Below are 14,112 nucleotides of genomic sequence, written 5' to 3'. Positions count from 1 at the left end.
GACCGAATAGGATGCTGGGGATTGAAACCAGGTTGGGTCACACGCCAGGCAAGCATCCTTACCCACAAACCCATCCCTCCAGCACCCGTGTCCATTTCTAGAACCTATTTTCCTGTCTCCCTGGGATGGAAGCTAATGGACAGGAATAACTGGCCTGATTTGCATAGTGACCTCAGATTCAGGCTTCTCAGAGGGTGTGGGGAGGTCACATGATGAGACATCATGTCCCGAGCTTGGCATCTCCGTCCCGTGTTCCGCTCTGGCTCACCCCTGGCAGAAGTAGCTCCTGGTGGTCACATGAATCAACTGTTCGAGAGCCCTTCCTTGGCCGCAAAGGGGGAATGTGCCACCTCAGTGCACTCTCTGGGACCTCAGCTACTCAGCCTGCCTGTGAGCCCGGGATGGATCTTCTGGGCCATTCCTGGTGGTTCTACGGTGGGAACTGCAAAGGCTGGAAGGCACCGCCAGGCAATCCAGACATGAGCCAAAACAAGAATGTGCCGGTGCTCCCCGCGGGATTAGAGGATCAAAGGGAGGAGGGGGTGGGGGTGCGCAGCCACCCAGCAAGATCTGGGACCACAGACGGAGCTGCTTCCTAATGGGAGGTAGAACCACAGGGCGGCTGCTGCCAAGAGTGGCCAAGGGGAGTGGCCTCCTTTCTCCTGGCCGCCCCTGGCCCCACCCCTGCTTCCCATGGACTAGCTTCACCCCAGAGCCAGAGGGCCTGTGACCCCGGCCCATGCAGCTTGTGAGAATTGAGGCCCTGCAGCTAACAGGGGAAGTTGGGACTCTTTTATGTATTTATATTTTAATGAATCACCGTAAGATGTAGTTATAGACTTACAAACTTTCATGATTGCGTTTCAGTCAAACAATGTTCAAGTACCCATCCCTCCACCAGTGCCCATTCTCTACCACCAATGTTCCCAGTATCCCTCCTGCCACCCCCACCCCTTCCCACTCCCTGCCTCTGTGGCAGGCACATTCCCTCTTACTGGCTTGTCCTTTTGGGTGTTATGGTTTGCAGTACCGGTATCAAGTGGCCATCATGTTTGGTCCATAGTCCACTTTCAGTACTCATCTACTATCCCGAGTGGTCCCTCTAACCATCATTTACTTAGAACGCCTTTCTCCATCCCAGAACATGAGATTGGCTTCCAAGCTGTGGGGCAGTCTTTCTGGCCCTTATTTCTGCTGTCCTTAGGTGTTAGTCTCCTATTATGTGACTTTATGGGAATCATTTTTAAAGACCCCGTGGGGCTTGGGAGAAGGCTCAGAGGGCTTCACATGCAGAACCTGCTGGGCTGAGCCTGGCACTCCTGGGTGTGCACCTCTCCTCAAGTAAATGAGACGGTCATTTGTGGATGTCTAATTAGCCTTAATACTTGGCTGACACCCCTTTTTATAAGAAGCAAGTCATATCTCATTTATAGGCCGTTTGACCCTATCTTGCGGACCAGTAGGGAGGCCCAAGGAAGGTCTCTGTGGTGGCGGCATGGTTCTGAGGCATTGAGGAGATTCCTTCCTGGTCTCTCACCCAGGGCGTTTTCAGACCTTGCGTTGCTGCGTTGCTGGAAGCCCTGACGGAAAGGGCAAGGCCTGGGGTAGGATCAGAGACTGCCTATGGATGGGTGGAAACAGATTACTAGTTTACCCTGTAGAATGGTTGGACCACTCTACCCTGCCCTGATCTGCACGCAGCCGTTTATTAACTAGTCAATATATTTATTAACTAGTAAAATATATTTATTAACTAGCCAAACTTGGAAAACCGAGGCCTCGAGAGAAGGCTCTCTGCTTCCTTTTCCAAGTGACTTGCCCTCTGATAATTACTATAAGAGCTTGGATAAAAATGTTCTTCACCTGGTGGTACCCCAAACCTCTTAAATCAGCTCTGGAGATACATGCCTTAACCTGCTTCGTAGTCTGTCTTGCAGAGAGAAGAGGAACAATTTTATTTTATTTGAAAGTTTAACCTTATAATTATTACCCAAGAAAATGAGAGGAGCAATTTAATAGAAATATGGATCAAGTCCAAATAAGACAAATAATAATAAAAAAATTTTACTGGCATACCTGCTGGTTTAACTTTGATATAGTTACCAGGTTTATTTTTCTTAGACCAGAATAATATCTCAGATCTTCTAGGACTTCACATCTCTGTCTGCCTGCCTTGGGACTTTTCTGCCGTGTGTGTGTGTGTGTGTGTGTGTGTGTGTACACATGCATGCATATCTAGAAACCTGCATGCTTTATCTTGAAGATCTGTGACTGTTAGTAATTAGCTTTATGGGTACTGGGGCTACTGGCTTTCAACTTGAGGCTGGGGCATTAAATGAGCCCCTTTGCTCTAAAAGGAAAATTGATTTTCTGAGAACAATCACTCCCCCAAATCTCAACCTAACCATTGCTCACACAGGGTAAGGAAGTAGGCAGTGATCACATACAATCATTCTACTAGACTGAAAAAAGAACCAAACTCTGCCCCTCTTCCTGTGGAACCATATTAGTCCGGTGGGTGATCCGGTACCCACATGATTCATAAATGTGGGTGTTAGGTGCCATCTTGAGAGTGTGGGCAGACGCGCTGGGTTTATCCAGGAGGGTTAGCAATGCCTCTGGGAGAGCTGAGAGGCTGCAGAAACTGTGTGTCCTGTATTTGTCAGTTAGGACTGGGAACCTTTTAACAGGCTAAAAAAAAAAAGAGGAAGACCCCCAAACTTATCCAGGCTTTACTTTTCTTAAATTCTACAAAGCTAAAGGTTGGAGCCGTGACTCAGAATTGCAGCCCCCAAATCTCCAGCAACTGCCAAGGGGAGAAAATTCCACCATCCAGGTAGTGAACTTGAGGTTGGGATGAGTCTGTCTGTGGGTGGATTCAGGGGGAACTTCAAACCCCTCAAATTATGTGCAACTGTGGCGTGGGTGGGTGTGTAGATTCCTTTGCCTCTTTGTACCGCAGGTGCCTGGAATAAACAACCCTCCTTCCGACTGCCGCCCTCTCTGCCCCACCGTCTCTTCTGTGTTCCCCCAAGTCCAAATAAGACAAATAATAATAAAAAAATTTTACTGGCATACCTGCTGGTCTAACTTTGATATAGTTACCAGGTTTATTTTTCTTAAATAAACCTGGTGACTATATTCCACTCTCCTGCTCAGCCATCGTTCTGTGTGCTTCCTCGTCTCCTGCCGAATGATGCTGCTGCTCCCCTCAATCAGCCTCTCTCTGTTGGACCGGCCCACCCATTGCTCTTTGAAGGAACATCTCATCCCACCCCTGAGCTCATAGGCAGCTTCTCAGTGTCCCAGCGGGGTCCTGCCTGTGGGTCCATGTGGACGAGAGTGAGGGCTGAGTCTCTCTGGCTTCTCCACCTTCCTAGGGAGACCTTCCCTTCCTCTGCCTTCCCTTTTCTCCCTTCGTTGCACCCCTTTCTGTGTCATGGTGCCCCTTTCTTCCTACTAGAGGGCATATTCCATGAGTGCAAACACTTTTTTGTTTACATATGTATGCGAAAATGCTTATGACATTTGCAGAAAAAATGAAGGGCACGATCGTCAGTTTTTAAAAAGGTTATTTTATTAATTTGGGGTCATACTGATGCTAGGGAGGAGGAACTGACTGTGGGCTGGGGGGAGGGGGGAGTCAGCACTGAGGCCTTCCTGTGACTAGTGCAGCAAACACCTGCCCAAATGGAGTGGTTGCTTGAGCGGGCAGCCAGTAGAAGGCATGCCAGGGCCCCCGAATGCTCCCAGTGATTTCAGGTCATAAAATAATTTCCCTTCTGTGGCCAGAGCAGCATTCCGAAGTGCCAACCAACCTGCAGGATGGAATGGATGACCCCTCATCTGTCCTCAGCTCGTCCCTGGGTGTTGGAGCCGGCCTAGCACGTGGAAAGGCAGGGTGATCGCATATTCATTCAAGCAGGCCAAAGCCTGGGTTGGCGATGGGCCCTGGGGGCTGAGGGGGCCGAGTCCCTGCCAGCGTCTGGAAGCAAGAGCTGAGCATGCTGGGGGAGTGGCAGCTTGAACCCTGCCCAGGGGAGCTCCTGAGGCCCCTCTGGAAAATTCACAAGGCAACTTGGGGTTCACAGGTAGGGATGGAGGCATAAGAAACAGCACCCGCGAAGGGCAGACAGCAAGACAGGACAGCCCGAGGGAGGAGGGCCACAGAGAGCTCTTCACAGCGCGGGTGGGGGGGGGGGGGGGAAGAGCGCTAGAGGAGGACTGACAGCTCATTTAACTGTAGAGGATGGCGCGAAAGCGAGAAGTGAGACCAGAACAGTGCTTTCACACACCGTTTCTGCTGGACCATCAGGAGCCATGCCCCTACCCGAGAATGCAGCTGATCCGGGACAATGAGTGTGTGATCTCTGCAATCTCACACGCAGTGTGTGTGCATGTGTGTGTTTATTGTACCACCAATGAGCCTGAACCCACAACCCCTCTGAACAAGCACTGTTGCCCACAGCTGCCTCCCACAGAACCATTTTCGAAGTGACTTTGTAGTGCTTAGGGAGACTTATCGTCGGCCACTTGTTCTGTGTCTTGTCACTTTGTCACTGTGGTCTTGTCCCGGAGGTCTGTGTACTTGCTTGTTGTCTGTCTTCATGCTGGAATTTCTCGTGATGATCAGGGGGCAGTTGCAGCCCATCTTAGGTATCACGATGAGCCTGAGATCATGGGATGTGCACTTGGATCCTAGCACAAATCTGTTCCTTCAGAGGCTGTGGGGAAGGGAGGAGTGGTCGTTCACAGTTTTACCTTGAGGTGGAGCTTCCCATGGAAACTGAAATTCCTACTCAATCCAAACAAAACACTTCTTCACAGTTTTAAAAAGTGTGTGTGTGTGTGTGTGTGTGTGTGTGTGTGTGTGTGTGTGTGAGTGTATGTGAGTCTGTGTGTGTGCACGACTGTGTGAGTGTGTGTGTGTGTGTGTGTGTGTGTGTGTGTGTGTGTATGACGGCGGGAGAGAAGCCTCTTATTAGATCCTGCTTCCCTTCAATGTTGCCGCTCCTGTGACTCACTGAGTGGGCTTTTCAGTGCCTTCTTGGGTCTGAATTCGAAGCCACATGCAAACTGGAGTTTAACTGAAGTTGAGTAACACTATTTGGTTTTCTGGAGGAGGTGAGTTCTGGAAGTGCCCTACACGTGTCCTTCACTGTGATTTGCAGAACCTGGACCTCTGCGGATGGTGTTGGGCCAGGGTGGGCACTGCTGCCATTCTGGACCTCAGTGTGAAGGCTCGAGAGCAGAGTGCCCCTGTCTCCGCCGCCCCAGAGATCCCACCCTGAACTGGCAGAGTAGGTCTTTCTTCTGCTCAGAACGACTCGAGTGGGACCAGGGATGTGGCTTGGTGTCAGAGCATCTGCTTTGCCAATGTGAGGTCCTGGGTTTTAGCCCCCCAATTTGCACGTGTGTGCACACACACATGCACCACACCCACACCCACATCCACTCACACAAGTGGAATTGCACTTAGTGACATTTTTTTTTCAAAGTTGTTTTCACAATGAATAGGCATGAGTAGTAACTTTGATTTAACACAAAATGGAACCCTTAGAACTCTCAGCTTCATATTTTCATATTTTTAGTTAAATATTATTGCCTCCTTGCTGGGGCACCTAATATAGACATTTACCACAGCTTTCTCCGTCTGTATCTATAAGCCTCACCTCACCCATCACCCAAATCTTGATGCCACCCACCATCAGATTGATGCCTCCACTTCTTTCTTCCCTTTCTTCTTTTCCTTTTCCCCCCAGTAACAAGCAAATTTTAGTTTGTTTGGGGGCCACATGTGGCAATGCTCAGGGGGTAACTCCTGGTTCTGCACTCAGGAGTCACTCCTGGTGGTGATTAGAGGATCGTATGGGGTACCAGATATTGAACCCAGGTCAGCAGCATGCAAAACAAACACCCAACTTGCTGTCCTATGCTCTGACCCAATTATCTTATTTTTTGCCAAGCCGTGATGTGGTGTAGGACATCCCACAACTTCTTAGCCATTCATCCAGAGATGGGTGTTGATTCCATGTTTTGGAGAAACACGGAAAACAGACCCCAGGAATAGTGGAATCAGGGCAGGGAGTTAGATTTTATAGGCAGAGTAACCCCATTCCTGATTCCTCCATGGGACCAGATGGGAGAGAAGACTGGTGTGTGACCCGGGTCTCCCTCTTCCGCATGGACTCCCGCTCTCCTCTGTGGGCATCTCCTGTGGCAGATCATCATTGTATTGCGTCTTCTGTGTTAGAACATCACTATTATCCCATCTCTGTGGAGAAACCACAGTGTTACCACATCTCCTTTAGTGTATCCTCACTGTTACCACAGTTCCTGTGGTGTACCCTCACTGTTACCACAATTCCTGTGGCACACCCTCACTGTTACCACAATTCCTGTGGCACACCCTCACTCTTACCACAGCTCCTGAGGTGCACCCTCACTGTTACCACATCTTCTGTAGTGGACCCTCACTGTTATCACAGTTCCTGTGGTGGAGCCTTCACTGTTATCACAGTTCCTGTGGTGGACCCTCCCTGTTACCTTGTTCTGTGGGAGACCTTTCACTGTTACCACAGTTCCTGTGGTGGACCCTTCACTGTTACCACAGTTCCTGTGGTGCACCCTCACTGTTACCACATCTCCTGTGGTGGACCCTCACTGTTATCACAGTTCCTGTGGTGAACCGTTATTGTTACCACAGTTCCTGTGGTGTACCCTCACTGTTACCCCAGTTCCTGCGGTGAATCCTCACTGTTAACATATCTCCTGTGGTGGACCCTCACTGTTACCACATCTCCTGTGGTGGACCTTCACTGTTATCACATCTCCTGTGTGGAACTCTCACTGTTATCACATCTTTTGCGGTACACTCTCACTGTTATCACATCTCCTATGGTGGACCCTTACTGATATCACAGCTTCTTTGTGGACTCTCGCTGTTATTGTATCTCCCAGGTGGGCTCTCACTGATACCACATCTTCTGTGATGAATCCTCACTGTTGTCACAGTTCCTGTGTGGGCTGTCACTGTTATCCCAACTTCTGTGGTAGACTCTCACCATTATCCCATCTCCTGTGGTGGGCTCTTACTATTATCCCACCTCCTGTGGTGGGCTCCTACTATTATCTCATTTCCTGTGGTGGGCTATTACTATTCTCCCATCTTCTGTGGTGGGCTGTTACTGTTATCCCTGTTATCCCATCTCCTGTGGTGGGTTTTTTTAAAAATTTTTATTAGTGAGACACCATGAGGTACAGTTGTAGACTTACAAATTTTTGTGCTTGGGTTTCAGTTATACAATGATAGAGTACCCCTGGGCTGTTACTGTTATCCCATCTCCTGTGGTGGGCTGTTACTGTTATCACATCTCCTGTGGTGAGCTCTCACTGTCATCACAGTTCCCGTGGTCAGCTCTCGCTCTGCTTCATTTCCTGTGGTAGGCACTGACTGATTCCACGTCTCTCCAGGTAGACTCATTGTTTTTTTTTTTCTTTTTGGGTCACACCCGGCGATGCATGGGGGTTACTCCTGGCTCTGCACTCAGGAGTTACTCCTGGAGGTGCTCAGGGGACCATATGGGATGCTGGGAATCAAACCCGGGTCAGCCGTGTGCAAGGCAAACGCCCTACCCGCTGTGCTATTTCTCCAGCCCCCTCCAGGTAGACTCATTGTTATCAACTCCCATGTGGGTTCAGGTACAGACAATGTAAGCCCCTACTGGGTTGTCAGGAAGTGCTATAGCCACAGTTACTAAAATCCCTTCTCATCTTCAACTTTGCTTAGAAGGCATGTCAGTGATAAAAACATAGTAGGCTCTGAAGGATCACAGGACATAAAATGCGTGTATCCTTTGAACTCTAATCTTCATCTGAGAAGAACACTCTTTTCGCTAAGACTTGAGCCACTGCGGGATTTTAGGTAGTGCCTGCAAGTTTCATACGAGCCTTAGAAACTCCTGTTGGGGAGAATTCTTTCCTCCACATCCTGTGTGCTGAAGGTGAGTACACAGGGTGTGACCACGGAGGGTCCCAGATCTAAGGCAAGGCCAGGGTCTACAAAACACCCTAAGTCCGAAACCCAGTCCTTGCAGCCTCCTCTTCAAGCTACGGCTGGATCTTCCTCTTCCTTTCTACTCCACGTTTGAGGAAGTGTTCACAGCCTCCCCCTCGTCCTAAATACTCTCTCCCCACCAGACCAATCTCGTCTTCCTTCCAGGAAAATGTCTCCAGGCTAAATCTGTACACCTGTCATCCTCCACTTCTTCCCCTAGGTACTTCCTTTCCCGTGCTCCTACTCTGGGACTCTTGGCAAAGAAGAGCCTTCCTGGCCTGGAGTGGCAGTAGGGCATAGGGCACCTTGCACGTGGCAGACCTGGTCAGTCTCTGGCATCCCATATGGTCCCCCAAATACTGCCAGAAGTAATTCCTGAGTGTCGCCGCCACCGCCTCCTCCTCCTCCTCCTCCTCCTCTCCCCCCCCCCCCTTCTTTCCTTTTTAATTTTTTTCAGTTCAACCACACAGGGTATCAGAAATTGAACCTGGGTTAGCCAAGAGGAAGGCAAGTGCCCACCTCTTGTGTTACCTCTGTATAGTCTCTTCCTTGGATTCCTGTTTTTGTTTATTCTTGGGCCACATCTGGCCATGCTCAGGGCTTATACGCGACCCTGTGCTCAGAAATAACCCCTGGAAGGGCTGAAGGTGGGGGCAACCCTGGAAGTAATGAGTGGAGAGAGGGTTTGTGTTTTTACACTGGTATTCCTAGTAAAAACACCAAGAAACAGAGCCAGCTCCATGTGGAATATTCTTAGGCACACCAACCGGTCGCTGACCGAAGCCTGTGTGTGGCTCTGTGTCTGTAGCTGGCACAAGTGGGGGGCAGCTGTATGTCTGGTTCTTAGAGAGACCAGGCTGGAGCTGGGGTCTCTTTGGGGCAGCGTTTTTCTGGATGCTGGAGACTGAGCATGTATTCTGAACACTCCAATTTCTTAGCATTTTAATACTTTATTACAGTGTAAGCATAAGGCTTAGAGGTGCTTACCACATCCAAGACATGATTAACATAGAAATGAAATACTGCTAAACCAGAGGGAATTTCTCTTTCTCATGTGTCTAGAAATGCATGTTATTTCTTAGTAGCAAACACACAGGAAATGGCTTCAAAGCAGAGTCCCTCAGCTTTGCCCAAAGTAGCTCCATGGGGAAGTAAAAAAAATGACAACAAATGTGATGTCTTACTCTTTTTGATTCACGGCTCCGAGGAAATGTGCTTAACAGGTTCTGGGACATTATTGCTTAATAGATCTGTTCGGGTAAAGCCTTTTCCTGCTGTTGGCAATTTTAAAACCCCGAGTGGTTAACCAGGAGGAATGTAACAGAGGATTCAAGGCTGGTGAGCAGGCTGGGAAACCCTGTATGAATCTGCTTTAATGAGAGTGCTAAGCTGGATCAGAAAGAGATACAGGGTTAGATTATGAGCTTTCAAAATTCACACGCACACTCGCATGTAACTAGAGCCACGTAACAGACCTGAGGTACATAATACCATAAAATGCTTTATTTCCTGGTCTGCCTCTCCCCCCACCCCCTGCCATTCACTGGGTGCTGCATCGTTGATTCCCGCCAGCTGTGTAAGACTCCACTTTCATCTCCAACGTATAATCAGGGATCTTGTTTGATTTTATGGTTTTTGCTTGGGGCCTAATTGTTTTCCTTTACCAGAAATGCATTTAATGGAACCGAGAGACTCTGACGAGCTCACATTTGACTGGCCTAAAGCTTACCTTAAATGACGAGCGCTGCATTTGATTTCAGGAGATGGCGGAGCCAGTCACTTACCCTCTGGTCTTTTCTGGAAGCCCCTCTCTTATTATTGCACAGAAAGAAGGTGAGGTCTTCCCCAGTGCCCCCCCCAACCCCCCCTACACACACAAAATCAGGCAAATCTAAAGTTTTTCTTCTTTGTTGACAAAACTCCAACTTGTCAAGAGGAAGTTTTTTCAAAATGAAACTAACTCTTTGAGCTCACAGAAGCCAAAATATGGTGATGCACATCTGAAGAACTTTTTGAACACAATCCAGAAGCCACCGCTACTTTTGCTGCTCCTGATGAGACAAGTTGAGGGAACAAAAGCTGAGTGCTTGGGAGTATTCATACTTGTCCATTCCAAGGACAAGGAGCCCCCCTGTAGCGCCCACCACTACTGCCAGTCTGCCTGAGAGGGTTGCTGAGTCCTTGAATTCTCAGTTTTGGTTTCCAGATGTGTGTTCTTGGTTGTGTTTGTTGGTTTGGTTTGACTTGGGGCCACATCTGGCAGTGCTCAAGGCTCACTCCGGATTCTGTTCTCAAGGATCACTCCTGATATTTTTCAGGGGATTGTATGCAATGCTGGGGATTTGAACCTGTGCCCTACTACCAGGGTCAGTAGGGCACAAGGCAAGCCGTTAACCCTTGTGCTATCTCTCCAGCCCAGGTGCTGGGGTGGGGTTTTTTTTTTCACAAAAGGAAACTATATATATATATTTTTAATTAGTGAAATACCATGGGGTACAGTTACAGACTAACAAACTTTCGTGCTTGGGTTTCGGTTATACAATGATCGAGTACCCATCCCTCTACCAGTGCCCATTCTCCACCACTACTGATCCCAGTAGCCCTCCCACCACCCCACCCCACCCCACCCCACCCCACCCCACCTCTGTGGCAGGACATTCTCTACAAAAGGAAACTATTAAGAGCAACCGTAGCCCTCCTTAGAGGGACATGTTTGTCTTGTGATGAAATTAATTTTGAGACCCAGTTGAAGATCTTTCAGAGTTGCAGAAAAATCCAGAGAGAGAAGTAGCGATGGGAACAGTTCAGACAGCCATCTGTAAAATGATTTGATGCCAAACGAAGCATAACGCAAGACTGTCCAATAAGTGCCATTCACCAAGGGGCCCTTCCAGCTCCCCCACACCAGCCCGCCACATGCCACTGAAGTCCCCCTCCTGAGGCACAGGTTCAAAGTGTGTGATGGGATGGCAACGGGGTGGGTGGGGAGTACTTGAGGGTTCAGCTGAAGGCCCTGGATTTAGCTCAGATTTGGCAGAAGATACTCTGAGGAAAAATGTAAATATCCTGGAATGCATCTGTATCTTCCACCTAGGGCCCAAAAAAGTCTTTTCATTGGTTTGAATCAATTTATTCCTTTTTTTTGGGTTTATTTATTTTGCGATCACACCCAGAAATGCTCAGGGGTTACTCCTGGATCTGTACTCAAGTATTTTTGGGTCACACTCAAGGATGCTCAGGGTTATTGCTGGGTCTGCACTGAGAAATTACTCCTTGACGGTGTTCAGGGGACCATATGGGCTGCTGTGGATTGAACCCAGATCAGGCATGTGCAAGGCAAGTGCCTTAACTGCTCTGTCTTTCCAGCCCCCAGTTCAGTCTGCAATGCAAAAGTCTTAAATGTTTTAACTTTTTTCTGGATGTCTTTGGTAAAGGAGCTTGAGTCTGGCCAAAGTAGGTAAAATCTTGTCATAGAATCCCAGTGCTCAAGGGACAACCCATTCATGCAAAAGGGTTCAGTGCTTTTTTTTTTAAAATCAGAAATGGCTTAGTTGGGTGGTTATAGGTTCCTAAAAATAGCATCTGGTTTGGGGAAAAGTTAGGAAACCCCATGTCTGCTGGTGACCGGGTGATTGTAGTCTCTGGGTATTGTGACTTCTAATCCTATGTGCCTGCAATGTTTGTCTCCCCACCTACCCTCCAAGTATATTAAGAACAAAATGCAAAATGAGAAACTGGAATGTGCCATGCAAAAGTAGATTATTTCTCTAAGCATCACACGTGTCTTAAATCAGCCAACTGCCCAAAAGTGTCAATCACAGGTCTTTAAGAGGCAAAATATTTTGAAGAGTCCAAATTGATTATTCCATCATGTAGACAAGAGTTCCAAGACCCATCCTAGTAGATGAATGAGAAGAGTTTAATTTGAGTTTCGTAGACAAATGAGAAATTCACTTTAGTTTGATGGCCATCCATGGTGACCTCATCCATAGTGCTTGTCTAGACACCCAGGCATGGGTCAGTAAGTGTCTGCAGAAAGGGGATATCTCCTAGGGTTTGGGGTTTGGGGTTTGGTTCACGGGTTATGAACAGTGTTCTTAGAAAATGAAACCAAGTAGAATGAAACATGCTTGTGTGTATAGAACACAGTCATGAGTGAGAATGAAACATGTTTTTCTGTCTCTTAAGTTTATGGTCAGTAAAGTGGAAAACTATATACCACTGGTTTGTGGCATTCCTTGTCTAGGAGCAGAAAGAAACCCTATTATAAAGAAAGCCCTCTTCTCCCATGAAACCCGGGAAGGTGTTTGGATCAACCATGGGGAATAAAGAGTCGTGCCATTGCTGCTCATTCCAGCTTGAGTAAGAGTCCGGACTTGTCAGGCTGTGAGTCACAGTCAAGCTTCCTAATCCCAGTCTCCCTGTTCTGGATGGGACTCTGGAATGATGCTCCATTGAAAGGTTATCAATCACAGCAAACAGTGGCTTTGCGTGTGGACAGAATGTCTTAGGTTATAATCTCAGGATGTCCCCTGACAAATGAAGGGACTGCCCAGTGCTTAATGCCTGTTCCCAAATCTACCAAGTAGGGATCATAATTTTAAAAAAGTGACTGATACGTCCACTCTGAGGCGATGTTGGTGAAGCGTGTCTTGTTAACACACTCTCAGTTCACAAAAGCTAGGGATGGTTGCTTGTTGGCTCAAGGGGCAGGAGCAAAAGGATAGATGTACATTTGGTGCCTGTAAGACTTAGCTCAAGTGTCAACACACTTGAGGAAAGCCAGGTGACCTCTCACCCCGGAAGCACATTCTGAAGGCAATAATAAACTCATTAGCATTCTTGCGAGTCACTCAGCTTTGAAGAAACGGGTATTTATTTTCAGCCACTGGAAAAAATCATAGAAGAGGGTTTACTTATTCCGCCTTCTTTGGGTCAGAACTGACCTGCGAGTATTTCTGGTATTGGCCCACATCCTGTTTGGCCTTTGCCAGCAGAGGTGGAGGGCAGGTGGGTGGGAGAAGAGGCTGCCTGTGTAGAACCATCTTTTCTCTCTTCTACCAGCTTTTTCGTAGATGGGAAGTGCTGGGTCAGAGAGGTCACACAGCTCACCAACCGGTGGGTTGCTCGTTGGAGGTTGGAAATTCAGGTGTGTGAGAAAGAATGGTGGTTACCAGGGCCTGGGGTGGGGTGGGGAATTGGTGTTTAATGGGCACACAGTTTCACCAGGGGGAGAGGAAGGACTTCTTCAGTTGGACAGGAGAGATGATTGCCCCATGATGGTACTGAAAAGTGCTTAAAATAGGGGCCAGGAGGTAGCACGGGGGCTAGGGAATGTGATTTTTTTTTCTTTTTTTTTTGGCACACCTGGTGGTGCTCAGGCCTGACTTGCGGCTCAGTGCTCAGGACTGACTACTGGCTCTATGCTCGGGGTCACTCCTTGTGAGGCTCAGGGGAACCTATGGGGTGCTTGGGATTAAACCCAGGTCATCAGTGTGCAAGGCAAATGCCTTACCCACGGTGCTATCCCCCTAACCCCAAGGGAGCACCTGCTTTATTTGTGTGTGAGAGACCCAGGTTGGATTCTCAGCACCACTGGGTCTGGCTCTAGTTGCCTCCAAGCATAGCCTGGGTGGACGAGGCATGCCCTGACCCCAAGCAGGTCTGCCTCTTCAAGCCAAGCACTTAGCTTTCAACCAGGAGTGACCCTAGAGTCTCCTGAGCACCGCTTGGGAGACCCCTCCCCCCAAATAAATGGAGCCACTTCTTCCAATTCAGATATTTGTTTCTCCACTCTCAGAATGCTTTCTCCGGAGTATTCCTAGCCCAGATGTAGAAGTCAGTTCCTGGGCTCAGGGGAAAGGCGTTTTCAACTGTGGGGAGGGGAGGGTGTGTAGACTGAATAGGCATCATGCCCCGGGCCACCGTCAGCATTCCTGGAGCATTATTTCACTAGTCCAGACAGAATCTGCAGCTCAAGGGAGAGGCAATCTTGACATTAATTAGGGCATTTCTTTTAATCTCCAACAATACATATGAAAGTAATTAAAAGGGTA

General features: G+C 48.4%; 1 protein-coding gene across 1 annotated transcript in view; it reads left to right on the top strand.

The window, feature by feature from the left end:
* The window catches only part of GRHL2 (grainyhead like transcription factor 2), a 103,819-nt gene that overhangs the window by 32,947 nt on the left and 56,760 nt on the right, over positions 1 to 14,112 (top strand).

This window comes from Sorex fumeus, unplaced genomic scaffold (genome assembly GCF_029834395.1).
Source record: "Sorex fumeus unplaced genomic scaffold, SorFum_2.1 ptg000002l, whole genome shotgun sequence".
Lineage (NCBI taxonomy): Eukaryota > Metazoa > Chordata > Mammalia > Eulipotyphla > Soricidae > Sorex > Sorex fumeus.
The sequence above is the reverse complement of the archived record's forward strand: the minus strand, read 5'-3'. Positions and strand labels throughout refer to the sequence as shown.